The sequence below is a fragment of the Stenella coeruleoalba genome, assembly GCF_951394435.1.
Source record: "Stenella coeruleoalba genome assembly, chromosome: 12".
Lineage (NCBI taxonomy): Eukaryota > Metazoa > Chordata > Mammalia > Artiodactyla > Delphinidae > Stenella > Stenella coeruleoalba.
Window position 1 is genome coordinate 54,927,788 of NC_137158.1, and position 26,488 is coordinate 54,954,275.

At 38.6% G+C, this 26,488-nt stretch overlaps 1 long non-coding RNA gene across 1 annotated transcript in view; it reads left to right on the top strand.

Annotated features, from left to right (window-relative positions):
* LOC307195095 overlaps positions 1-25,731 on the top strand; it is an 82,757-nt gene extending 57,026 nt beyond the window's left edge. The window contains exon 3 of the long non-coding RNA XR_013830720.1: positions 24,328-25,731. This is a non-coding gene — a long non-coding RNA (uncharacterized lncRNA). The remainder of the gene's footprint in view (positions 1-24,327) is intronic.
* Positions 25,732-26,488: the final 757 nt, after the last annotated feature.

Consider the following 26,488-nt stretch of genomic DNA (forward strand, 5'->3'; position numbering starts at 1 on the left):
TTCGTTCCTTTTTATGTCTGAGTAATATTCCATTGTATATGTGTACCACATCTTCTTTATCCATTCATCTGTCAATGGGCATTTAGGTTGCTTCTGTGACGTGGCTATTGTAAATAGTGCTGCAATGAACATCGGGGTGCATGTGTCTTTTTGAATTATGGTTTTCTCTGGGTATATGCCCAGTACTGGGATTGCTGGGTCATATGGTAATTCTATTTTTAGTTTTTTAAGGAACTTCCATACTGTTCTCCATAGTGGCTGTATTGATTTACATTCCCACCAACAGTGAAAGAGGGTTCCCTTTTCTCCACACCCTCTCCAGCATTTATTGTTTGTAGATTTTTTCATGATGGCCATTCTGACCAGTGTGAGGTAATACCTCACTGTAGTTTTCATTTGCATTTCTCTAATGATTAGTGATGTTGAGCATCCTTTCGTGTGTTTGTTGGCTATCTGTATCTTTTTTGGAGAAATGTCTATTTAGGCCTTCTGCCCATTTTTTGATTGGGTTGCTTGTTTTTTTAATATTGAGCTGCATGAACTGTTCATATATTTTGGAGATTAATCCTTTGTCCATTGATTCATCTGCAAATATTTTCTCCCATTCTGAGGGTTGTCTTTTCGTCTTGTTTGTAGTTTCCTTTGCTTTGCAAAAGCTTTTAAGATTCATTAGGTCCCATTTGTTTATTTTTTTTTCCATTACTGTACAAGGTGGATCAAAAAAGATCTTGCTGTGATTTATGTCAAAGAGTGTTCTTCCTATGTTTTCCTCTAAGACTTTTATAGTGTCTGGTCTTACATTTAGGTCTCTGATCCATTTGGAGTTTATTTTTGTGTATGGTGTTAGGGAGTGTTCTAATTTCATTCTTTTACATGTAGCTGTCCAGTTTTCCCAGCACCACTTACTGAAGAGACTGTCTTTTCTCCATTGTATGTTCTTGTCTCCTTTGTCATAGATTAGTTGACCATAGGTATGTGGGTTTATCTCTGGGCTTTCTATCCTGTTCCACTGATCTATATTTTTTTGTGCCGGTACCATATTGTCTTGATTACTGTAGCTTTGCAGTATAGTCTGAAGTCAGAGAATCGGACTCCTCCAGCTCCGTTTTTTTCCCTCAAGACTGCTTTGTCTATTCGGGGTCTTTGGTGTCTCTATATAAATTTTAAGATTTCTTGTTCTAGTTCTGTAAAAAATGCCACTGGTAATTTGACAGGGATTACATTGACTCTGTAGATTCCTTTGGGTAGTATAGGCATTTTCACAATATTGATTCTTCCAATCCAAGAACATGGTATATCTCTCCATCCGTTTGTGTCATCTTTGATTTCTTTCATCAGTGTCTTATAGTTTTCTGAGTACAGGTCTTACCTACTTAGGTAGGTTTATATCTGGGTATTTTATCCTTTTTCTTGCAATGGTGGATGGGATTGTTTCCTTAATTTCTGTTTCTGATCTTTCGTTGTTAGTGTATAGGAATGCAAGAGATTTCTGTGCATTTTGTGTCTTGCAAATTTACCAAATTCATTGATTAGCTCTAGTAGTTTTCTGGTGGCCTCTTAGGATTCTCTATGTATAGTATCATGTCATCTGAAAAGAGTGACAGTTTTACTTCTTCTTTTCCAATTGGTATTCCTTTTATTTCTTTTTCTTCTCTGATTGCCATGGCTAGGACTTCCAAAACTATGTTGAATAATAGGGGTGAGAATGGACATTCTTGTCTTGTTCCTGATCTTAGAGGAAATACTTTCACTTTTTCACCATTGAGAATGATGCTTGCTGTGGGTTTGTCATATATGGCCTTTATAATGTTGAGATAGGTTCCCTCTATGCCCAATTTCTGGAGAGTTTTTATCATAAATGGGTGTTGAATTTTGTCAAAAGCATTTTCTGCATCTATTGACATGATCATATGTTTTTTATTCTTCAATTTGTTAATATGGTATATCACATTGATTGATTTGCATATATTGAAGAATCCTTGAATCCCTGGGATAAATCCCACTTGATCATGGTATATGATCCTTTTAATGTGTTGTCAGATTCTGTTTGCTAGTATTTTGTTGAGGATTTTTGCATCTATATTCATCAGTGATATTGGTCTGTAATTTTCTTTTTTTGTAGTATCTTTGTCTGGTTTTGGTATCAGGGTGATGGTGGCCTCATAGAATGAGTTTGGGAGTGTTTCTTCCTCTGCAATTTTTTGGAAGAGTTTGAGAAGGATGGGTGTTAGCGCTTCTCAAAATGTTGTTTAGAATTCACCTGTGAAACCATCTGGTCCTGGACTTTTTTTTGTTGGAAGATTTTTAATCACAGTTTCAATTTCATTACTTGTGATTGGTCTGTTCATATTTTTTAATTCTTCCTGGTTCGGTCTTGGAAAGTTATATCTTTCTAATAATTTGTCCATTTCTTCCAGGTTGTCCATTTTATTGGCATAGAGTTGCTTGTAGTAGTCTCTTATAATGCTTTGTATTTCTGCGGTGTCCATTGTAACTTCTCCTTTTTTCATTTCTGATTTTATTGATTTGAGTCCTCTCCCTCTTTTTCTTGATGTGTCTTGCTAAAGGTCTATCAACGTTGGTTATCTTCTCAAAGAACCAGCTTTTAGTTTTACTGATCTTTGCTATTGTTTTCTTTGTTTGTATTTCATTTATTTCTGCTGTGATATTTGTGGCTTCTTTCCTTCTGACTTTGGATTTTGTTTGTTCTTCTTTCTCTAGTTCCTTTAGGTGTAAGGTTAGATTGTTTATTTGTGATTTTTCTTGTTTCTTGAGGTAGGCTTGTATTGCTATAAACTTCCCTCTTAGAACTGCTTTTGCTGCATCCCATAAGTTTTGGATCGTCATGTTTTTGTTGTAAGTTGTCTCCAGGTATTTTTTGATTTCTTCAGTGATCTCTTGGTTATTTAGTAACGTATTGTTTAGCCTTCATGTGTTTGTGTTTTTTGTGTTTTTTTTCTCTGTAATTGATTTCTAATCTCATAGTGTTGTGGTCGGAAAAGATGCTTGATACGATTTCAATTTTCTTAATTTTACTAAGGCTTGATCTGTGACCTAAGATGTGATCTATCCAGGAGAATGTTCCGTGTGCACTTGAGAAGAAAGTGTAATCTGCTGTTTGTGGATGGAATGTCCTATAAATATCAATTAAATCTGTCTGGTTTAGTGTGTCATTTACAGCTTGTGTTTCCTTATTAATTTTCTCTCTGGATTATCTGTCTATTGGTGTAAGTGAGGTGTTACAAAGTCCCCCACTATTATTGTGTTACTGTTGATTTCCTCTTTTATAGCTGTTAGCATTTGCCTTATGTATTGAGGTGCTCCTGTATTGGGTGCATATATATTTATAATTGTTATATCTTCTTCTTGGATTGATCCCTTGATCATTATGTAGTGTCCTTCCTTGTCTCTTATAACATTCTTTAGTTTAAAGTCAATTTTATCTGATATTTGTATTGCTACTCCAGCTTTCTTTTGATTTCCATTTGCATGGAATATCTTTTTCCATCTCCTCACTTTAAGTCTGTATGTTTCCCTAGGTCTGAAGTGGGTCTCTTGTAGACAGCATACATACGGGTTTTGTTTTTGTATCCATTCAGCAAGCATGTGTCTTTTGGTTGGTGCATTTAATCCGTTCACTTTTAAGGTAATTATCCATATGTATGCTCCTATTAACATTTTCTTAACTGTTATGGGTTTGTTTCTGTATGTCCTTTTCTTCTCTTGTGTTTCCCACTTAGAGAAGTTCCTTTAGCATTTGTTGTAGAGCTGGTTTGGTGGTGCTGAATTCTCTTAGCTTTTGCTTGTCTCTAAAGCTTTTGATTTTTCCATGGAATCTGAATGAGGCCCTTGCCGGGTAGAGTAATGTTGGTTGTAGGTTCTTCCCTTTCATCACTTTAAACATATTGTGCCGCTACCTTCTGGCTTGTAGAGTTTCTGCTGAGAAATCAACTGTTAACCTTATCGGAGTTCCCTTGTATGTTATTGTATTTTTTCCCTTGTTGCTTTCAATAATTTTTCTTTGTCTTTAATTTTTGTCAATTTGATTACTATGTATCTCGGCATGTTTCTCCTTGCGTTTATCCTGCCTGGGACTCTCTGTGATTCCTGGACTTGGGTGGCTATTTCCTTTCCCATGTTATGGAAGTTTTTGACTATAAACTCTTCAAATATTTTCTCGGGTCCTTTATCTCTCTCTTCTCTTTCTGGGTCCCCTATAATGTGAGTGTTGTGTTTAATGTTGTCCCAGAGGCAGAGGTCTCTTAGGCTGTCTTCATTTCTTTTCATTCTTTTTTCTTTATTCTTTTCCTTGGCAGTGAATTCCACCATTCAGTCTTCCAGATCACTTATCCGTTCTTCTGCCTCATTTATTCTGCTATTACTTCCTTCTAGTGTATTTTTCATTTCAGTTATTGTATTGTTCATCTGTGTTTGTTTGTTCTTTAATTCTTCTAGGTCTTTGTTAAACATTTCTTGCATCTTTTCGATCTTTGCCTCCATTCTTTTTCTGATGTCCTGGATCATCTTCAGGGTCATTATTCTGAATTCTTTTTCTGGAAGGTTGCCTATCTCCACTTCATTTTGTTGTTTTTCTGGGGTTTTATCTTGTTCCTTCATCTCGTAGCTAGCCCTCTGCCTTTTCATTTTGTCTATCTTTCTGTGAATCGAAGATGTATTTCTTAATGTGGGTCTAAGCCAATAGAAGTTTGAATTAACTGCTCTAGACAAGCTTACCTAGGCACAGAATGAAGTGCTCTGAGCTGATTGCAGGCTAGGCACAGAATGAAGTGCTCTGAGCTGATTGCAGGCTAGAATATAGAGGTCACCCAAAAGGGATTCTGTTAACATCTGAACCATCCAGAATCCTAGTGGAAACTCCCAGGAAAAAGTAGAATATTGGTGCTAGGGACATTCTCTATCGGGGTACCAATTTGTGTGATGATTTGGTCATGAGACACCATGTTTAACTGTATGTGCCAGTTGACATTAGGTTTTTCTTTTTAAATTGATTAATTAATTAATTTGGCTGCATTGGATCTTCATTGCTGTGCACAGGCTTCTCTAGTTGCGGTAAGTGGGGGCTACTCTTCATTGCAGTGCACAGGCTTCTCATTGCGGTGGCTTCTCTTGTTGTGGAGCATGGGCTCTAGGCGCGCAGGCTTCGGTAGTTGTGGTGCATGGGCTTAGCTGCTCCATGGCATGTGGGATCTTCCCGGACCACAGACTGAACCTGTGTCCCTTGCATTGGCAGGCAAATTCTTAACCAGTGCGCCTCCAGGGAAGTCCCAACATTAGGGTTTTTTTGCATGACCAGATATTTTGGACTGTGAACTCTTTGAGGACAGGGCCTGTGTGTTATTGCTGAGGCTAAAACAGTGCCTGTACCATAGCAGGAATTTCCTGTGTACCCTGACTTTTCTTCCCTTCATACTACGCAACATACGTATGTTGCCATTAACGTCCTCTCTGCCTCATCCACTGGGAGCCATGTCTTATCATCTTTGTTTTTTTCTAACGTCTAATTCAATACCTAAAAGTAGATATTCAGTAAATTCATTCATTCGATAAATGTTTTCTCTGTTATTCTGCAGAGTATTTTCTGTCAGCTGTGCAACAGTAGTTCTAGAAGGCACACAGCTGAACAGGTTTGATAAATAGCAACTCTGTGAAGAACCAAGTCTACTGTGGCCTAAATGTCATCATACTGCATAGCAAGTCACACTTGGCACTGATTTTTATACTGTATTATTTTACTTTCCATTCCTTTTGCTTAAAGTTTTGGTTTTTCTCCAAAAGTTTTGTGTGTCAACCTATCTCCTATTGTCAAGCATTTCTTACTTTGTGTGTGTTTTTTTCCATATACTTTGCTCCCTAAATCACTATGGAGCTGTAATAACGTGGTCTAAACATCTACCTTCTGACCACTCTTACCGAGGGCATCAGCTTTTTCTATGCTGCAGTTGGGGAGCCTTCACGGCACAGAGCTTCCTCTCCCTACCAGTCCCACCACCAAACCTACCTCTCCAGCTTCAGTGATTGCTGCTGTTTCTAATCTCAGGTGATTCCAATGTGCAGTGAAATTAAGAACGACTGCTTAGACAGAGAATGAAGCCACTTCATATTTAAAGTTCAAAAACTTCCTTCAGCACTCAGAATATATTTATGTCTCTTCTAGCCTTGCCCAAATCTGACAGTATTTATATTGCTGTTTGAGGTAAAGCAGTTAGAATGTATGTTACCCAAGAGGGAAAAGGCATTAAATCATTACTTAACCTCTCACCTGTGCTGGTTATTAATCTATTTTTTTACCTTCCAGATTCCATTTTATATTCCACTTTGTGATGCTGGGGCTGGGAATCTACAAATGACAATTCTTAGCCATCTGGCTCCTTGGGGGTGCTAGAGGAAGACCCTGTGGGAGGGAGGAGGAACTTGCTTCTTCCTGTCTGCTTTCTGTTCCTTCAGCATCACCCCAGCACTGACCTTTCACCCTGGAGTGGCAGGAGGTATTAGTTTCCAGCTTCTTTGGGTGCTCCCAGAATCAGTCTTGCTGCACCCTCTGAGAGGAACTGGCAGCAATCAGGTGTGGATCCCAGCCTATGGGCACCTCCTCCAAGATTCTAGGTTACTGTAATCTCCTGTAGTTATTACCTGTGTTACTTTAGTGTCTTAAGAAAAAAAATCTTTCAGTACTTGTTTAACCAGTTTCCTATATTAAATTACTGTGTGCAAATATCTGTTCTTTTCTTCTCTGACTGGATCTGACTCTTAAATTGCCTTACTTCAAATTAGTCTTTAGATTATCCAGTTTAACCAGTATGGCTCTACAACGAGGTGAGCTTTCAATGGAGGCAAAAAACAAGGTTTAGGTAGCTTGTCTCCATCTGGGGCAATGACAGTGTGCTGGAAATCTTCCTAGGGGCCAAAACTGGGAGAGAGGATGCGAGAATGAAGAAGAGGTGGACAGACATGTGGGATGAAAGTACACTGGGTACAGTCCTTCATAATTTTGCTTGATCTGTTTTAGCTGAGAAACTCTGGGAGTATGAATCAGAGATAAATGGTAAGCAAGGAAGAATCTATAGTAATCCACAGTGACATTTGTTAGTAATACAAACCTTATGGCCTCCATCCCCTTTCCTTCCTATAGGCCCACAGTTTACAATTTTTTTCTGTATTTGTGGTCTCATCCTTAATCACAGGGCAGTGCAAATTGCTATTCTTCTTTTGGATGTGCGATTCACTCCTCCTACTGCTAAGAGTAGGCCATCCTATCTGTTCTTACATAACGTGTAGTAAATCCATTTGGATATGTTTCATTAAGTCAAAAATTTAGGTTCTGCTTTCTCAGATTTGTCTATTTTGGTCAGCAGTATCTTAACTCTAAAAATAAGGTGGGTTCTATTTGGTCCAGTTATCCCTACTGCATCTAATATATTTAACGTTACAACCATTTTTATATAAGCAATGAGTTGACTCACATACTGTCATGAATGAACTTTGGGCATTAATAAGGGAGAGTTAAATTCACACACCACTTTCTTAAACTGTTTCATTGTCTTGAGACTTTGCTATTATTAACTTTTTTTGGAGTTATTTTGTGCTAAAAATGAACAAATATAATCACCTCCTGAGTATATTTTTGCATATGCAACAATGTAAAGAAAAAGCAAATCTTGCTAAGATGCAGAACCTAGGACCAACAGCTAGTCTAGAGGTTCAACCCTAGAAGGGTTCTGAATCACAGGCTCAAGCCTGTGATTCAGATTGTTACACCAAAAAATTGCAGAGGTGAATTTTGGTGGGGTTACTTATCAATAACTGAAACCACAAATATTAACTTTATGAATGTCTGGGTGCTACTTTGCCATAAGTGCACCAACTGTCAAGATTATATATTAAATTTTTATATTTATGCTAAAGAAATGGGATAACTATTCGCCAGTATATTTAGGGGAAATTTAATACAGCCTAGATCCTCTACCATGAATTCTATATCTCCTGGCCTCTAAAGAGATCCTTATTTCTTATGCTTATTACTAATTATAGAAAAATTTTTAGTCTTAGTATCTGTTGCACTGGCTGAGCAATACTGCAGATTTCTAATCCAAAGTAGCTCATCTGCCTGTTCTTTGATGAGTCTGTTTCTCCATGTGATCAGCATTCTCTATGGTGTTGGAAGGGATGCTCTGTACCTTCTTTGAAACGGAGAGTCAATTCCTGTTTGTCATCTGAAAATGGTTTCCCTATTGTATGATAACATCCAGGAAACAATAATCCTTTTTCTCTCACCTTGAATGGGTATGTTGAGCCACATTGTTAATACTGTCTAGTTTATTCTTTCGTTGATTATGTTAGTTTCAGTGCGTAGTGTAATCGAGACCTTCAAGACCTTCAACTGAACCTTTTATTCTGACCTGTGATTATTCTGCAGGACCATTGATTAACTTAAAAGGAATATGGATGACTAACTGTAACCCTACCATCTGACTGGGAAAACAAAAAAAAAAACAATGATAATAAACCCTTCAAAATATTTGCCACCAGAAAGCAGTGAATAGGAGAAAGATCACTGAAGATGGAGTCAGGAAATCGAGTTTCTAGTCAAAGTACTACTACTTATTAACTGTGTGACCATGGGCATTTCACTTAACCACTCTGAACCTTAGTTTCCTATTCTATAATGCAAAATGTAAGTTATAATATGCATTTCTTCTACCTCACAGACAAGGAACTCTTAAGAGCCTGGAAATTCCCCAATTCCCAACTCTTTTAGGCAGGTTGACTTTCTGGAAAAGGGCTTTATTTTCAGAGGATTTGATTATTGAGTTATCTTTATATTCCACTGCTGTCAGTAGATTTACCATAAATGCTTCCTGAGAGTCTCTCCTTGAAGAGATTCAGGCCGCAGTTAAGCTCATCCCAATTAAAAATAGAACCCTGAGAAGCAGCAGCTGTAGCACCTCTTAAACCTCTTCAAGTAACATTGAATGACTAAGTGCCTGCTACTGTGGAGATAGTGCCCACAAAACCAGCAGCAGACCCTCTCAGAAGACGATAACACTTTAAGTGGCTGTCAGTCCTTAGTAATTTCTAGTAGTTCAGGGCATGCTACCTTATCTTCTAAGAGTTCTAAAAGTTCCTGGGTGGGTGGGGGGGATTGCATGTTTGTTATTAAAAAGCAAAAAAATCAAAAAACTCCCTCCCCACAACAAAATCTTTCAAAACAATACTGAACAACTAGGCATACAAGTCATAACGAAGTTCTGTCATCTGAATGGAGTAGGTAGCTGTAGTAATGTTGATGTCTGGCAGGTTTTACGTAAAGGGTTGATGAAGCAATTGCATTTAGAAAATGAGCATTGATTTCTAGGAAGATGGACAAATTTACTTCCATTCTTCTTATTTCTTGAAGAAATTACTAGCTTTCAGAAACATGACTCAAGAATTGAACTCAGCTCTAATGGATATTCTTTTGATTCTTTAAGAAGAGTTTGAAAACAAACTTTCCTTATCTTCTCCATAATAGAAATTCTGACTATTAAGAAATTACCAAATGAAAAATTATAGAAGGTACTGTGTTTATAAGGCAAAGCTCAGAGGAAGATCTCTATTGTATTTCAACCAATATTCACTGTGGAGACATTTCTTTTCCCTTTTCTTAAATCTAAATTGCATGTATTCATTAATAGAAAAATGACAACTATTTAGGCTGCCAAATCTCTTTTATAAACATTTCCTCAGGTAGGTAGGAGTTTTATATACTTTCTGAAAGGGCCAAGTTGACAGACATGGACTTTTGCTTCATTACCACAGAGCTCTGAATCCGAGTCCCTGAGTCAAAATATATGCCATTCACTTCCTACATTTGGTTGTGTGATCCCTCTGAAGGTTGACCTAAGAGGGTCCTTTCTGATGAGACTTTCAGCACAACCATTAGTCCCTAGATAAACATGGGAATGTAGTCATTTGCAAAGTAAAAACTCCCGAAGCAAAGGTTTGTCCTTTACAGTAAGAACAGGTCCAGTTTTCCTTAAAAGCTATGTGGTGTGATTTGAGAAATCTTGAACGCTTTGTCCCAAGTATGTTTCCCATTGAGCTCTAAATTTTCACAAATAGTGTGTCACTAAGTGGGTTAAATCTGTTTTTTCCAGGCCATTCTCTTTAAAATATGGCAGTAGCTCTGGAAAGGTCCTGACACATTAGTGTGCTTGACTTCTAAGATCCTTTCTCCTTTGACAAAAGAGATAGGGTAGGATGAGAAAACTGGATGGCTGGCAGGGAAAACATGTTGGAAGAAGAAAAATGATGCACAGAATGGAAAATGAAGTGCTACTGTGCTGATGAGAGTCAGCCTGTTTCTCTATCAGATGTCCTGAATTTATGAATGAGGATTCACTATGCCTATGCCCTGTGTTAGCCTTTGGAATGTTCCCATGAGCATCTGGCTGAGTGTAAATTGAGAATATCTTTCTGGAAAAACAAGTTGGAAATATTTATCAAGGGGATAAATAATATTCATATATATAGAAACAATAATTTCAATTGCAGGACTCTATCCTAAAAAGTAAACAGCAGTGAGCAAATTTGGACCCAAAGATGTTCATTGGGACATTACTTATAATTGCAAAAGTAATCGAACAAGTTAAATGTTTATTAATTTCTAGGAGAATGAATACTATGAGAATGAATTTATGTCATGGATATGACTAAAACAGTATAAAAAATATACTAATAATATGATCTCAAGCATATAAAATACATATGCATAGATAAAAAATAGAATTTTAATTAGTGGTTGTCATTTTTCTTTATTCCTTTTGTATTTTCCAAATTTTCCACAATGGTCATTTATTACTTTAGAAACAGAAAAAAATATTATTAAGAAATTCATCCAAAAGCAAATATTTGTGTCAAGGTTATAGACCTAAAATATAGTGTCCTCTGGGGAGGTTGTCTATTGCTGTATAGCAATTTCCCAGTGGACAATTAAAGATCTGTCAGACTTTCCCATATGTATGGGTCCTTTATATTCAAGGGCTATAAGTCTACATAAAGATGTCTACATAGGATGAAATTTGGCACCTAATGTTTGACTTTGGATAGTATTATAGCTTGCTGTGGCCAAATTTGAGATTAAAAACAAATTGGATGGAGTTTAGTTTTCTAAGCCGTTTTCTTACAACTGGACAATGGCAGATACATGTGAAAAGCAGAGGAAGCCTTGAGTTAGGTCTCAGCCCAAACATATATGTAATGGTTTCATTTATTCACTGGACATGGACCTGGGTCATCAAACTCTTTTTCCTAAGTTTGGTTTGCTTTCCATGTTTCAGGCACATTTGGTATATCTGAAGAGAGGATCTATACTCACTGTCTTGGTACCATTTTGGTGGTCTTTCCTCCACCTGGAGTGCATCTCACACTTATCCCCTCTCATGTTCTTTAGGCCTAAGTTACATGAAAGATCTTCTTGAGGCCTCTCCTGCTGCCCCAACGAGTGTAATCACCCTCCTCCTTTGAGCCTCCATGACACACGTAGTGTGTTTTTACATTAACTTTCTATTAGATTGTCAATTTTTTAAGCACAAGGGCTGCTATCTTTTATTCCCCATGCCTTGCCCATCTTGGCAGAATTAAACTTATCTATTTAATGAATCAGGTGTTAATTTGGCTGGCCCAGTGTCTCCCTTCTCCCTTCCTCTCTTCATGTGATTTAGATATGATGCCCATCTATCAGCTCAAAAAAGTCACTACAAGTAAAGGTAACAATGAATTTTTCAAAACTTCTCCATGAGGTATCTTTCTAGAGTAAACTATTTATAGATGAAAAACATGGAGTGCAGAGCTACAAACTTCTCATGATTTAAGTTACCAGGGCTCTCCACCATGTTTTATTTAACTTTATAATGTGGAAGAATGATGTGGGCTTTACTGTTAGAAAGAACTGGTTGAACCTAACCTTGACGCTTATTGGCAGTGGTGTAAATAATTTATCCTCTCCGTGCCTCAGTTTCTTGATTTGTAACGTGAGGTTAATTATTGGCTGTCTCCCAGCCTTGTTGTGAGGACTGTGTGAAATTAGGCATGAAAGCACTTAACATAGTGTCTGGTACACAGATTTAAGTCTCTGCGTTCATGAGGGCAGAGGATCCATCATGTCCTGGACAATTTATGCCCTCCTGGAAAGCCAGGGCTAAGCTCCCTAGAATTTGCAGGGCAGTATTTACTTAATTTCTGGGTCCGTTGCTCTGAAATTACTATTCACATAATACAGGCCCCCAAACAGTGGCCCCTTTTGAAAATTGTGAGGGAACACCGAGATGGAATATAGAATAAATTTCTGCAGTTAAAAGCCTGTTTAGCTATAAGTATGTAATCTATGAATTTTTTATACTCAAAGCAGGAGAGTTTAGTGGGCTCCAGAGCTAAACTGCTTGGGTTAAACGTCCTGCTGCTGTGTTGACCCTCTCTGTTTCTGAGAGAGGTTCTTATCTTTAACAAGAACTAATGATAATAATAGTAGTAATAATAAAATACCCGCCACAAAGAGCTGCTCTGAGGATAAAATGAGTGTGTGTCTGCCAAACATTTAGAACAGCGCCTGGCACATAGTAAGCAGTCCACCAAAGCTAGCAACTCCGAATCAATTGATTTAAACGATGGAGCTCTTCAAGGACCATGCTGAGCTAAGTATTCCAAGATGGAAATGAAGCTTGTGTTGTAGCCCTGGTGTCCTCTTTGGGGGGAGGAAGGGAGTGTATACTTTGGAGACTTGTGCCTCACAGTGGTTTGGACTTGTTAACAGCACTAGTCAAGGAACACAGTGTGCTGAAAAGGTTGCCAGACCCCAAATGAGATAAGGAGCATCCTGTGAGCAGTGACAGACTTGAACACTCCCAGCAAATAGACAAGGAAAGTGATGGCTCTGCCTAAGAAACCTTGTCCTTCAATCTTGACATCACTGATTTTTTTTTCAGATGCTGCTGACCATATAAATAAACACAGGAACTTCCTGATAATGGAACATCTTTACTTTCTAATGTAATTTCCACCTCTACTTGCAACATGGGCATTTAATATATTGGAAATAAAGTGGTATGCCTGTGTGGATAACCAAGTAACTAGATTATCTGATCTTAATAAATAAAGAAAATGTTTAATTTGCTCTGATTACCAGATCTGTACATTATGGCTAAGTCATTTGATGTTTCAGGGACTGTCTTCTTGTAACTAGCCCTTAACTTTCAGATATTGAATATCCTCTAATGATCTATCAGGCTTTTTTCTTCTTTCTCTCCTAATGTTCTACCTCTTGTCGTCCTTTTGAGTCTTTTTTAAACCTAATAATCTACTAAACTTTGATTGAATATCATTTTAGCTATTATAGTTTTTAATTTATAATTTGACAGATTATTTAACAGGTTTTTAAGTTTTTTCCTTCTCCCTCCACACTGTCTCTTCTTCCTCTGCTTTTTTTTGGTTGTTGTTTGTTTGTTTCTGCCTTTTATGTTACGAGATTTCTTCAAATATCTGGTGAACCTAGGTTGTCCATTCATAATTGTGAGACAATAAAAAGGTATATTGACATTGTGATTCACAGAAAATTAAGGGAGTAAATCAGATCTCTCATGGGAAGGGGGAGTCCCCAAAATGTCCTGGTCTTAGTTCTTCTCTCTGTCAGTCTCTGAAGAAGAATTTTACAGTGTTTCGGAGGTATAAGGTTGAATGCTAGCATTCTCAGAGCTGAATGTGGGCATGGAATGCGAGAGGCTCACTCCTCAGTATGCAGAGTTTTACCTAATTGCACTCACTTTTTAGTACAGGTGTGACAGATTGAATAACAGCACCAATTCTTTATACATCCCTATATTCATGCCCTTTGCTGTATGACTCTGCAGTTCCTCTCACCTCAGAGGTGGAGTCTTTTTCTCCATGAGTTAAATCTGAGCTGGCTTGTTACTTACTTTGGTCAATAGATTATGGCAGAATTGAAAGTGTGGCCTTTCCAAGCCTAGGACTCCAAAAACTTTGTGAATTTTGGCCCGTTCTCTCATACCTGTCATCAATACCAGGACATTTTGAGCTCTCCTGCTGGAAGATGAGAGGCTTGTGGATCAGTACAGAGTCACTCTGGTCATCCTAGCCCAAGTGAGCCTAGATCAGGCAGTCAATCTCCCAATGTGTTTGCATCTCCAGCTAACTCCATATTCATAAACAATGAATTGTTATTGTTGAATACCACTGTGGTTTTGTGGTTGTTTGTTACAAAGCATGATCGCCATAACAGATAACTGCTACTACAGGGTTTCACCCTCCTCCTCAGGGCTACAAACCTCTTGAGAAATTAACTTCTTGCCTCTGCCCAGACTGGGGGTAAGTCACATGTTATATACAGCAGGAAAGGAACTGGGTTGATTAATTGCACCTTATTTGTACTAATCTTCAACTGGTCCTCTTGAGTCACACCCTGGGCCCCATACTCAGGTGTCTCTGATGTGATGATTCCTGAGCTTTTCCAGGGCTCTGTGTCATAAGTGGAGTTGTTTCTTTTTGAATCTCCCTCCATAGGCACCAGGTTTTGTCCTTTTCCTGTTGGCTAAGTCATCTCCCCATACACTTCCCAGTGTCTGAGATTTTGCTGCTCATTCTTCTCCACCTTCAGTTCTCCTTGGTTCCTCTCGTCCTTTGGGATTTAAACTCCTTTAATTCTTTTCCTCTCACATAGAAAGATTTTAGGAGGAAGTGTGGATAAATGTGTTTCAGTTTCGTGTTTAGCCAGAAATATCTCCAGTTATTTATTTTTTCCTCCCTGATTCTAAGTCTTGCTTTGTTGTTTTCTTGTGATTGTTCATCTGCTAGGTGTGCCTTACTTCAGGGTGCTAAATGATATGATTATAAACATCTCTCTGAATAATTTAATAATATAATGATAATTGACTCCTTTACTAACGCTTTCTCGTCTGTGTTGAATCTCATATATTAATTCATTCAATGGCTACTTATCAAGGGTCTACTATGGACCAAGTATTGTGCTAGCACTGGTGAAACAGTGGGGAACAAAATAGACGTGGTTCCTCTTATCAAGGAACCTACAACATAGAGATCTACCAGTTGTCTGCCGTGAACACTTCTTTCTGCAGTCCTAGTAAATATTATTTATTTATTTATTTTTTGCGGTACGCGGGCCTCTCACTGCTGTGGCCTCTCCTGCCACGGAGCACAGGCTCCCGACGCGCAGGCCCAGCGGCCATGGCTCACGGGCCCAGCCGCTCCACCGCACGTGGGATCTTCCCGGACCGGGGCATGAACCCGTGTCCCCTGCATCGGCAGGCGGGCTCTCAACCACTGCGCCACCAGGGAAGCCCTATTATTATTTTTTAAATAAATTTATTTGTTTTTATTTTTATTTATTTTTGGCTGTGTTGGGTCTTTGTACTGCGCGCGGGCTTTCTCTAGTTGCGGCGAGCAGGGGCTACTCTTCATTGTGGTGCGTGGGCTTCTCTTTGTAGTGGCTTCTCTTGTTGTTGAGCACAGGCTCTAGGCACGCAGGCTTCAGTAGTTGTGGCACGTCAGCTCAGTAGTTGTGGCCCTCCGGCTCTAGAGCGCAGGCTCAGTAGTTGAGGCTCACGGGCTTAGTTGCTCCGTGGCATGTGGGATCTTCCCGGACCAGGGCTCAAACCCATGTTCCCTTCATTGGCAGGTGGATTCTTAACCACTGCGCCACCAGGGAAGCCAACCTAGTAATTATTATTGGTCACCCAACAGCTACCTCCATTGCTCACTGGGGTTTATAATGTGCTGAGCCAGTTTAAGAATGGAGTCACATAGTCGTCAGCTTAACTATTGTGCAGTAACTTATCCTCTTTAACTCTTGGGATCTTCAGTGTAGTGCGGAGTCCTAAAGCAAATTTAGAATATCTGGTCAACGTTTAAAAACTAGGATTACTCTTCTCTTTCTCTCTAACACATATACACAAGCATGCATAATCATGCATGCACACACGTACACATTCTGATTTCCAACTTCTTTAGAAAAATCAAAAGATGCTGCAATATCAGGCCACCTTCCCGCATGGCAATGTTAAGCAGAACTCATAGGGGCTGACCTCTTTATTTTTAATTTTTTAATTTTTAATTTTTAATTTTATTTTTGGCTGTACCACGCAGCTTGTGGGATTTTCATTCCCCGACCAGGGATCAAATCCTGGCCCTCCACAGTGAGAACGCGGAGTCCTAACCACTGGACCACCGTGGAATTCCAGGGGCTTACCTCTTTGGTAGGGTATGATCTGTCTCATTTGCCAGCGTCCCCACAACCTCGCATTGTAATAGACCTGTCTGTTTTACACGTTTACAGTATTTGCCTGGTCTCTGTGGGCATTTGAGTTTTCTACATGCTCTAGAAATTAGGAAATTGGAGACCTGTATTTAAAATATTCCTAAGGAATATTTAGTTAATCCGTAACTTTCAAAGACATGAGACATACTATTACTTTTCCCATATCATATTCTTTTTCTATTATTAATCATATCCCTAAATATAAATGTATTTATTTGTATATATTTTTAAATGTATTTCAATATTTGTTCCACCAGTATTTGTTAATGACTAGATTGTGGATTCTGTACAGGTTTTCAGCCTTCTTAGGTATCTGTGAAATCCCTAATCTATCTGATTTCCAGCTCTTTATGCCAGATCACTGTCCACAATTGATCTGATGTATAGCCCTCTCCAAACTGTTTCTGTGTTGTTTTCATTTTCATTTAGTCTCTGCACAGTACTGAACTCATGACTCCATTTATGCAATTTCATGCTCTCCCTTCAGAACCAGTCTTCATATTTGCTCTCCATGGTATGCTGGCTGTGAATATTCTTTAAAGACTTTAGCCTGGCTTATTCCTCCAGTCCCTATTGCCTCCTATTAACTTAGGTTCAAAAGAACTGTTCACCCTGCCCCTGCATCTCTGCAGAATGTTAGCTGTTTCAGCCCTGCTGAGGTCCACCCCTCCCAAGATCAAAAAAGGGGGTTCAGACATCCTGTAACCCTAGGATCCTATGATAGTTACATTGAGCAAAGCACTCTTGAGATATTAAGATAGATTTGAACACTTGAAATAAACTTTATGATTGGTTTCCACCTATGGAAACTCATGAAGAGGGATTGATTCTCCTCACCTCCTTAGGAAAAATAAATAAATCTTTGTTCTTTAGATACTATATGGTGCCCTTATATTTTGCCTGATTCCTTCAAGAGATATGAGATTAATAAAAGCAAATATGATCCTAGGGTGTGGAAGTAGGAGGACAATATTACAAGAAAGAGGCTGGTCTCATTCTTCCCTGCAGTGTTCAGTCCACTTCTGGGCATTGTGATTCCACCTGCACACCATCAAATAAGGGGGAGGTAGTTAAGCTAAAGGGTGTCACCACGAGAAACTTCAGGATCCGTTGTGGGAACCCAAAGCCATATTATGTGAGGAAAGGTTGAGAAGAGAAGACTTGGGGATGGTTTGAGAGAGGACAAGGAATGTAGTTATCATCAGAACCATCAAATTGTCATGTGGAAGAGAGGGCAGATGACTCCACGGAACTGAAGATGGTTCAATGTGTAGGAACCTAAGTAGACATATTTTGGCTTTTTTTTTTTTTTAAGAAGAATAGTTTAAAGCTGAAATTTGCTGCCCAGGGAGAATATTCTGGACCTCTAAGCAACCAAGCATAAAGTGGATGACCACTTGGTGGGGATGTTGTAGAAGGGATTGACTCATTGATGGGATGGTTGGACCAGATGATTTTTAAAGTTTCCTTTTATCCTGAGATACTGGAGTGTTTGAAATTGTCATGGCAGGTGATTCCTGCACACTAAAAAAATTAAAATCGCAGTATTGTGGCATGTTTTTACATAACCTAGGAATTTATTTATTTCTGCCTATTATAATGGGAATAATAAAATAATTAATGTATGAATATGTTCTATTTACTCATATAGCAGATTAGACCTCTTTTTTTTTTTTTTTTTTTTGGTCAAGAAGTGCCACAACACATTGTTGAAATAAACTTGGCTTTTTTCCCCCACAAATTAATCATTTGGTCGATTAAGATAAGAACATAACAAATGTCAGCTTTGGCCCCAATTTCTGGGTTAAAAATAACATTTATTCCTTTTCCTTTTTCCTTTTCTCTTTCCAAATTAGTAGAAAAAAGATATAAATACTCTTTTCATATTTTTGCTGAGAGTTAAGAATATGGGAAATCGGGACAATCTAGTTAGGAGGACTTACAATTGAATAATTCATTCTCATCCCTATCATGTTGGATGAACCTCAGCCTTATTAACTTTTCTCCCCATAGCCTTACCTAACCTTCTCAATCTGAATTCTTTCCATTTTCTTCCATGTCCCTGGACCACTTCCTGTGTTTTGACTAGGGAGCAGCCATTTGTGAACATGTTTGTTGCTCCCTGTGGATGACAAAAAGGAAATCTGTCTTGTACATTTTTGTAATCTCCACAACACCTATTGCCCTCTCCTGCATTAAGTGATTCTCAATAAATGTTTGTGGTTTTAAATGGTTTTTATCATAAGCTCATTCCATTTATTCACCACAAGTCCGGTCTATCAGTTAATATGCTAGCACTCATTAAATAGCTCCTGTGAGATTGTGATGAACTCACTTTGGAAGTTATAGATCACTACCATTATGTGAGAAGATGACAAACCCGATGGCTCCGGACATGTCGGAGCATGGCTGAAAAGGAAATGCATCTGATTTTTTTTTTTTAAAGCACAGTTTTAAAGAGGGGCCAGGCTTTTCCTGTGGTCTGGAGCCACTGTCTCCTGCGCTTATACAGAGTTGTGAAAGAACAGAGAACACTTGAATCTAGTCCCAGCTCTACTACCAATTAGCAATGTTGCATCGGGTCAAGCATTGAGTCTTTCTGGTCTTAGGTTCCTCATCCATAAGACAAAGGAGCTGAAATTCACTGGATTTCTAGTCCCTACCAGCTCTAATATTCCTCGAGAGTAAGTTGAGAGATCCCCCCTATGGCAGACATTGTTCCCTTTCTCTACATTCCTTACAATGTGTGCGACTGCAGACAAGTGATTTAGCCTCCGTGTGGCTCAACTTCCTAACTTATAAGATGGGGAATACCTATTTCTTAGTGTTGTGATCAGAATTAAATGAGTTGATGCATGTGAAGTATTCAAACAGTGATGCAGAAGCAACACCAACTTAATGTTAGCTCTTTTATTTTGCTACTTTGCTGAAAATATGTTAGCTCATCACCAACTGTTAAAATTACAAATGAATTCCTGACATGGTGCCTGGCACAGGGAGTACACCCAATATGGATTTTAAATCTATTTTCTATCATTCCTCTTTCAAGAAGCATTATATAAAGTTGTATTTCCATCTGTTCTTAGAATATGTTGATCACTCACTCATTCTGGTTCACAATTTGCTATCTTCATCTCCTACTCTGTGATGCTCAGCATGTTTGCTTTTACACAGCCAAACTTTGGCTCCCGGCTCATTGTCCTATGTTCTGGGAGAGACTTTGGCCTTGCCATTTCCATGTTCATAGAACTCATCAGCAGCATGGATGGAGACAAATGGCACAAGAGATGGTATCTTTGGAGTATCTGAGTCTAAGAATCTAATGGAAGGTTCAGCATGAGAATGCACTGATCTTCTAGAACCTTTATTTTGGCTTGGAGCCTGATGTTACATTGCCATAATGGAAGGTCAGTCATTTCAGTTCAATACATTAGAAGCTTAATTAAATCTACTGAGCATTTTGATCTGTGATGAGCTCTGTTCTAGTTTCGTGAATGTGAAGAACTATATTCCACTGAAGGTTGGAGAGAGAAAGCTATGAAGGAAACAACAGTGGGGACTTTGGTCTTAAAGAGTTTGCAGTCTTATTTGATGTGGTGTTCTAGGTATTCTGAGAACAGTATGCCTTAGAACATGATTACTGACACAAAGAAACTCATTGCATACAAAATCCTTTAATACCTGTAATATCCTTTAATCCTTTATCACTATTATTTGATTTTTTATATCAAAGGGTCAGTTGAACTTGAGAGTTTAAATAAGGTACCAGCAGGTAGCCAAGCCAGAATGTGAACTTGGGACTTCTGACTCTAGGGTGTGTTCTTCAAGGTGTTCAGAGAGGAGAATGTAATGACATTTCTGCCAAAGAAACCTTGAGTAAAATGTAGAGCTTCCTAGTACATTTTACTGGTTTTATTGTTAGTCTGCAGTACATCTCTGATTCTCTAAAGTGATCCACAATTTTCCAGCTATGAATTTTGACAGAGTCATGATTTAAAGCTTCAAACATATGATTATGAGATGGTGGTTCTCAACATTTACCACAGCCTTCCTGCTAACCACACAGCAGCCAACTCTCAAGACTTCCTCTAGAAGAGCAGAGGGATTTTTCTCCCCATAGGTGGTCCTGTTCCATGGGAAAAAATTAGCAGTGACAAATGACTCTGAATGAGTGCTCGAATCTGAGGTAAATTTGAACCTTAGCTCTTCCATAAGAGGAAGCCACCATCAGAGTATTTTCCATGAATAAGTTTGAAAGACATCATGTGAACAATTTTGGTGACTATCTATTAGCCTTTGGGAGAATTGCTGTAAATTACTCAGCATGCAGTGGGAAATGTTATTTCTTGGAGTCAAGTCTATTTACATGGATATTTATAGATATTTATATATATTTCCTTTAGCAGGCGTGGACGAACACATTTTTGAAAAGCACTTAAAACCTGTGGAAAAACAAAGCAGAATATACTTAAAAAAATCTACCACAGAAAGGATAATAATAGCTTCCATGTCTGAAGACAACAGACAGGCATAAAATATAAGGGAATTATTTTATCCTGGACAAGAGAATTGCTGTTACAGCAAATTTTGACCCTGTCACAGTCTGGATAACTCTTAGCTTTAAAACTTCCACTCCCACAGACCCCAGTCCACAGAGGAGATAACTGATCTGGGGCTTAGCAGTACTGGCAAGGTGGCGTATTATGGGATTTAGCTGTAGAGTGTTTGCTCCCCAAGAGAAGAACTGCAGGAATTTTAAGAACTTACATCAATTCCCTTGGGTAGAAGCAGTATGTCTAAGTATATTTCAAGTAAATCCTCAACTCAACACATAAAGCTGCAGTTACACCACGCCTTTAAAAGGAAATTAGCACGGGAATGAGGCCAGACTGACCCTCCCAGAGACAAATCCACCATTTATCTCTTCAGTTGCCCTGTCAGTCTGTTTTAGTCACATGTTAGAGAGGCTATCATTTTCACTGAAAGCACGTTCACCTCCCCTCCCACCCCCTCCACCACCACATGGGTTTCAGGTTCCTGAATTTTCTTTTAGGCCCCTAATAGCATACTACAATTTGGATTGTTTCTTTAGACATTGTTTCTCTAGCAGATTGTTTCAGATCACAACTCTTTTTTCTGACACATTTTTAAACATTGGTTATCATTTCTTTTTCTTAAAGGAAGTCCTCAATAATGGTCTTAGGAAGGTAGATTTGATCTACCTCAGTAGATTTGATACAACCTCAGTCTTTTACAAGAGAAAACAAAGGCTGGTGAGCATGTGGAGAAAATGGAACCCTTGTGCACTGTTGGTGGGATTGTAAACTGGTATGGTCACTATGGAAAACAGTGTGGAGGTTCCTCAAAAACTTAAAAATAGAACTATCGTATGATCCAGCAATTCTATTTCTGGGAATACATCTGAAGGAAATGAAAACATTATGTTGAAGAGATATCGGCACCCCCATGTTCATAATTGCATTATTTACAATACCCAAGACATGGAAACCACATAAGTGCTCACTGATGGGTGAGTGGATAAAGGAATTGTGAGATAGATAAATATATATATATTTGCATATATATATATAAAATTCAGCAATAAAAAAGAATAAATTAAATAAATGATACATAAATAAAAATAAGAAAGAAAGAAAGAAAGAAAAAAACGGAGGAAATTCTGCCATTTGTGACAACATGGATGGACCTTGAGGGCATTATGCTAAGTGAAGTAAGTCAGACAGAGGAAGACATATACTGTATGATCCCACTTATATGTAGACTCCAAAACAAAACAAAACAAAATAAAAACAAACTTATTCAAAAAGAGATCAGATTTGTGGCTACCAGAGGCTGGGGGCAGGTGAAGGCGGAATTGGTTGAAGGTGGTCACAAGGTACAAACTTCCAGTTATAAGATAGGTAAGTACTAGGCATGTAATGTATAACATGATGACTATAGTTAACACTGCTGTATGACATGTATGAAAGTTCAGAGAGTAAATCCTAAGAGTTTTCATCACAAGGAAAAAAAATTTTCTCGTATTTTTTGTATTTGTATGAGATGAGGGATGTTAACAAAACTTATTATTTGACAGTATATGTTAGTCAAATCATTACGCTGTACACCTTAAAATTTACACAGTTGCTGTATGTTAATTATATACAATAAACTCAATAAAAGGTGGAAAATACAGAAAAAAAATCCCTCAATCATTGAATAAATGCAATATACCTTAGTGGCATACCAACTAGATTGCTTAGATGAGGGTGCTTGCTAATTACGGCAACTTAGCATAATGACTAGGGTCATTTATTCATGTTGCTGGTTGTTTTTCAAATGTAACCTGGGAGAGAGTGGCAATAAATAACCGTTCTAGCTTCTTCACTAGAGATGGTGAGATCCTATGGGTTTATGTGGAAAAAAATGGGATAACAACACAGATGACGTCACAAATTCATAAAGCTAATGATTTATCTATTTGATACCTACCAATTTTTAATGGTTTTAGCCCCAACCACACATTAGAAGTAAATCTCATTGACTGCAGAGTTTAATGATAGCACTATCGTCTGTGTGTGTGGGAAGTGGCACCTTGAAGACAAACATAATACATGGGTGGCACAGGTTCTAGGACCTGTCACTTGATGGACCCACTTCTGGATTGGCCAGTTGCTTTTGCTTCTAGTCATCTGCATCAAATGAGTACATTTTGAACTATTCAGAATTATCTGACACGATTCAAGTTGTGGTGTGGTGTTTCTCCCATTGACCTTTTGCCTGTTACTTGACCTTGGTTAAGTACAGAGTCACAACATGGATATCCTGTCATTTCATATTCTGGCCAGGTCTTATATCTATCTCAATGTGTATCTATGATGTGGTCTTACTGTCTAATAGGGGTTAATATGGAATATATATTATGAGTTTGAAACAAAAACAACTATTGTTATTTTTGTAGAGTGATGACCAATAAGCCATTCACTCTATTTGACTGTAACTGATCACAGTAGTACGTTATTGTCTCTTCAACACTGTAATGATACCATGACTGTTTTTAATGATTTCCAACATAGGAAGAAAAACTAAGAACTCAGAACTCAGGGTGGGTGTGGTAGGGGAATTATAGTATAAAATCCATATGTTTTAGAGTTGGTTGTACTATAGGAGGTTAGAAGAGCTCAGGTATGTTTTGGGTTAGTCTAGTCCCTCAAACTATTTCTTTCAAATGTTTTCTCTCAACCAAATCTGAAACACATTTTGCCAAAACCTTTTTTCCCTTAATTTTTAAAGCCATGTGTATTTAAAGGGACATTTAATCCATATGTTTTGGCTCATTTACACTTAACTCATCAAGATACTGTTTTTAAGAGCTATTTGAGCTCCACGAGACTCATTTTATAAGTCTTTTCTTCCGCAGTACTAGGAAGTTGTGTTTTGCTGGAAACAGAAATGGAACCCACAAAATAATTAAGTTTGGATGAAAAATGAGAATGTACAATATTTTTGAGAGCCACCAAACTTCACTTGGAAGAAGCATGTTATTCTCTTGCCGTTTTTTAGTTACTTCTTCTAAGTACAAATATGCTTTGGCCAAGCTGTTAAATTTGATCATCTAGTAAATCTTTATTTCCCAGTTAAATGTGTTAATACATATTGCTCAAAATATCTTCTTTAGTGTAAAGGATAAAGGCAAGTTCAAAAAATAAGGAGAGCCCAAGATGGCGGTGCCCGAGGCCTGGCGCGCCCGGAGTTGCTGGCTCTGTGAGGTAGCGGCAGCAACGACCATGGAGTCCACCGGTCACGTCCCAGGAGGCGGCGCCAGCGAAGAGCTCAGCCTCGGGCCCCAGCGCTCCCCCTGCCCTGTTCAAGCTGTGTGGGAGGGCGGTGAGCGCCCATATGGGGTTCTGGAAAGTGGGGTGTGGGCCCTCCCAGGCCCAATACTTCAAAGCATCTTACCTCTGCTCAATATATATTACTTGCAGAGGATTGAGGAAACTGCCCTCAAGAAAGGCCTCTCCACTCAGGCCATTTGGCGCCGACTATGGGATGAGCTGATGAAGACAAGGCCTTCCAGTTTGGAAGTAAGTTAAGGCACCACGTAGAACTCTGGCCTGACTTTGCACAGTGAAAGCAGGAATAGCACACAAACACAAGCTGGGTACTGGTAAAGTGCAGGGGCAGGCATGGAATGAATTTGGGAAGAGGTCTCTGATGGCTTGTCACAAAGTTCTTTTCATTTGACATTTGTCACTAACTTGCTTGTTCACCATGTTTGCAGGTGACAAAAAACAGGGAAAGGTAGTGATCACAATGGATGGCAGAACCTGGATTCAGGTCTTGACAGGGCTGGAGCAATGGTCAAACCTAACAAGATGAAATTTAGCAGAATAAACCAAACCAACTCTCCACTTGAGTCTAAAAAATTCTAATTGCATGACCTCAGGGTAGTGGGTGGAGGGGTCTGGCTTAGCAGCAGCTAGTATAAAAAAGATTAAGGGGGTTTAGTCTACATTGTGCTAAAGACACTCATATAATGACTGAGCTGTGTGAACTAATGTAACTATAACGTAGACTGAAAGACAAGGGGGATGATAGACCTGCTTGACTCTGCAGTGGTCAGACTATCCCTGGAGTATGGAGAAAGAAGTCAAAGCCACATCATGTGAGTCACATTTGGAAGACTGGAGATGTTTTTCCTGAAAAAGAGAAGACTTGGGGAACATGAACTGTCTTGAAATATTTGAAAGAGGGATTAACAGACTTGTTCTGGGTGGAAGCTAAAGGAGGATACATTTTTGCTAAACTGTAGAATTTTTAAACTCTGAGGTTATTGGTGATGAAACAAGCTAATTCCAGAGGTAATAAGCTTCCTATCACTAAGTGTTTAATAGAGTCTGGATAACCACCTGACACAAGGGTACTGTATCAATAGAAGAAGTTCAGCATTGTTGGAGATATTGGACAAGATGACTTTTAGGGGTCCTCTTAGCCCTCAGACTAATAAGATTCTATTATTCATTGGTTCAAATATAACTCACTGAAGCTCTCATTTAAACAGAATTCCTTTTGCTGCTCCATAATTAGGTGACAGGACCGATTGAGTTCAATAAACATTAACTCAAACTTAAAAAAAAAAATAAGGAGAATATACAAAGAGTGAGCTTTAACTCCTTCTGAAGTTGATGCAGAGCTATAAGCTTGGACCTTCAGGCTGCCTTTTCTTTCCCCACCTGCATTTCCATAGAGTTTTCTGCCTGCTCTGTCTCTCAGTGCTCCTTCTGCTGTGTTTCAGGGAGATGGGGAGCTACTGTTGTCTATATCTTCTGCAACTTGAGAATCCTCAGATTTTTCCTACTAGGTAGAGGGATGACTCTAGGACACTTATTAAACATGTAGTAGGATTGCCCATCTGTCTAGTATTTCCCAGGAAGTTCAAGTCCTGAAGATATTCCTGAAGAGATTTCAAGAAAGTCAGTATATGCCTTATATTGGGCAGTGTCACTGAATAGTTATGAGGGTGATAAAGCCATTCAAATCAGTAATGACTTGATGTTAAAGTCTCATCATTTCAGGGAGGAATTGAGCAACTTTGAAACAAATTTTGTCCATTGAGCCTCAATATCCAGTGAAAATAAATGACTCTCAACAACAAAAAAATGTTCTGCAATTCAATTCACATGCCTCAGAATTCTTTGATCAACGTTTCTGGAGTGAGTTGAGTTGTCAACACTCTGCTTTTCTTCTCGTGTTTGAGTGAACATATGAGTAAAAATCTGTTTCAATTGAGAAGTCAGTAAAAATTAATAAGATTTTATTTCATAGTAAAGTATAAAAATGTGTGTTATGTTTGTATATTGTTATAAGTATATGATACTTATACCAATGAGTATCGATTGATATAAATAAAAATATTTAATTTGTAAAAATACATCTCTGGGGCTTCCCTGGTGGCACAGTGGTTGAGAATCTGTCTGCTAATGCAGGGGACACGGGTTTGAGCCCTGGTCTGGGAGGATCCCACATGCCGCGGAGCAACTAGGCCCGTGAGCCACAACTACTGAGCCTGCGCGTCTGGAGCCTGTGCTCTGCAATAAGAGAGGCCGCGATAGTGAGAGGCCTGTGCACCGCAATGAAGAGTGGCCC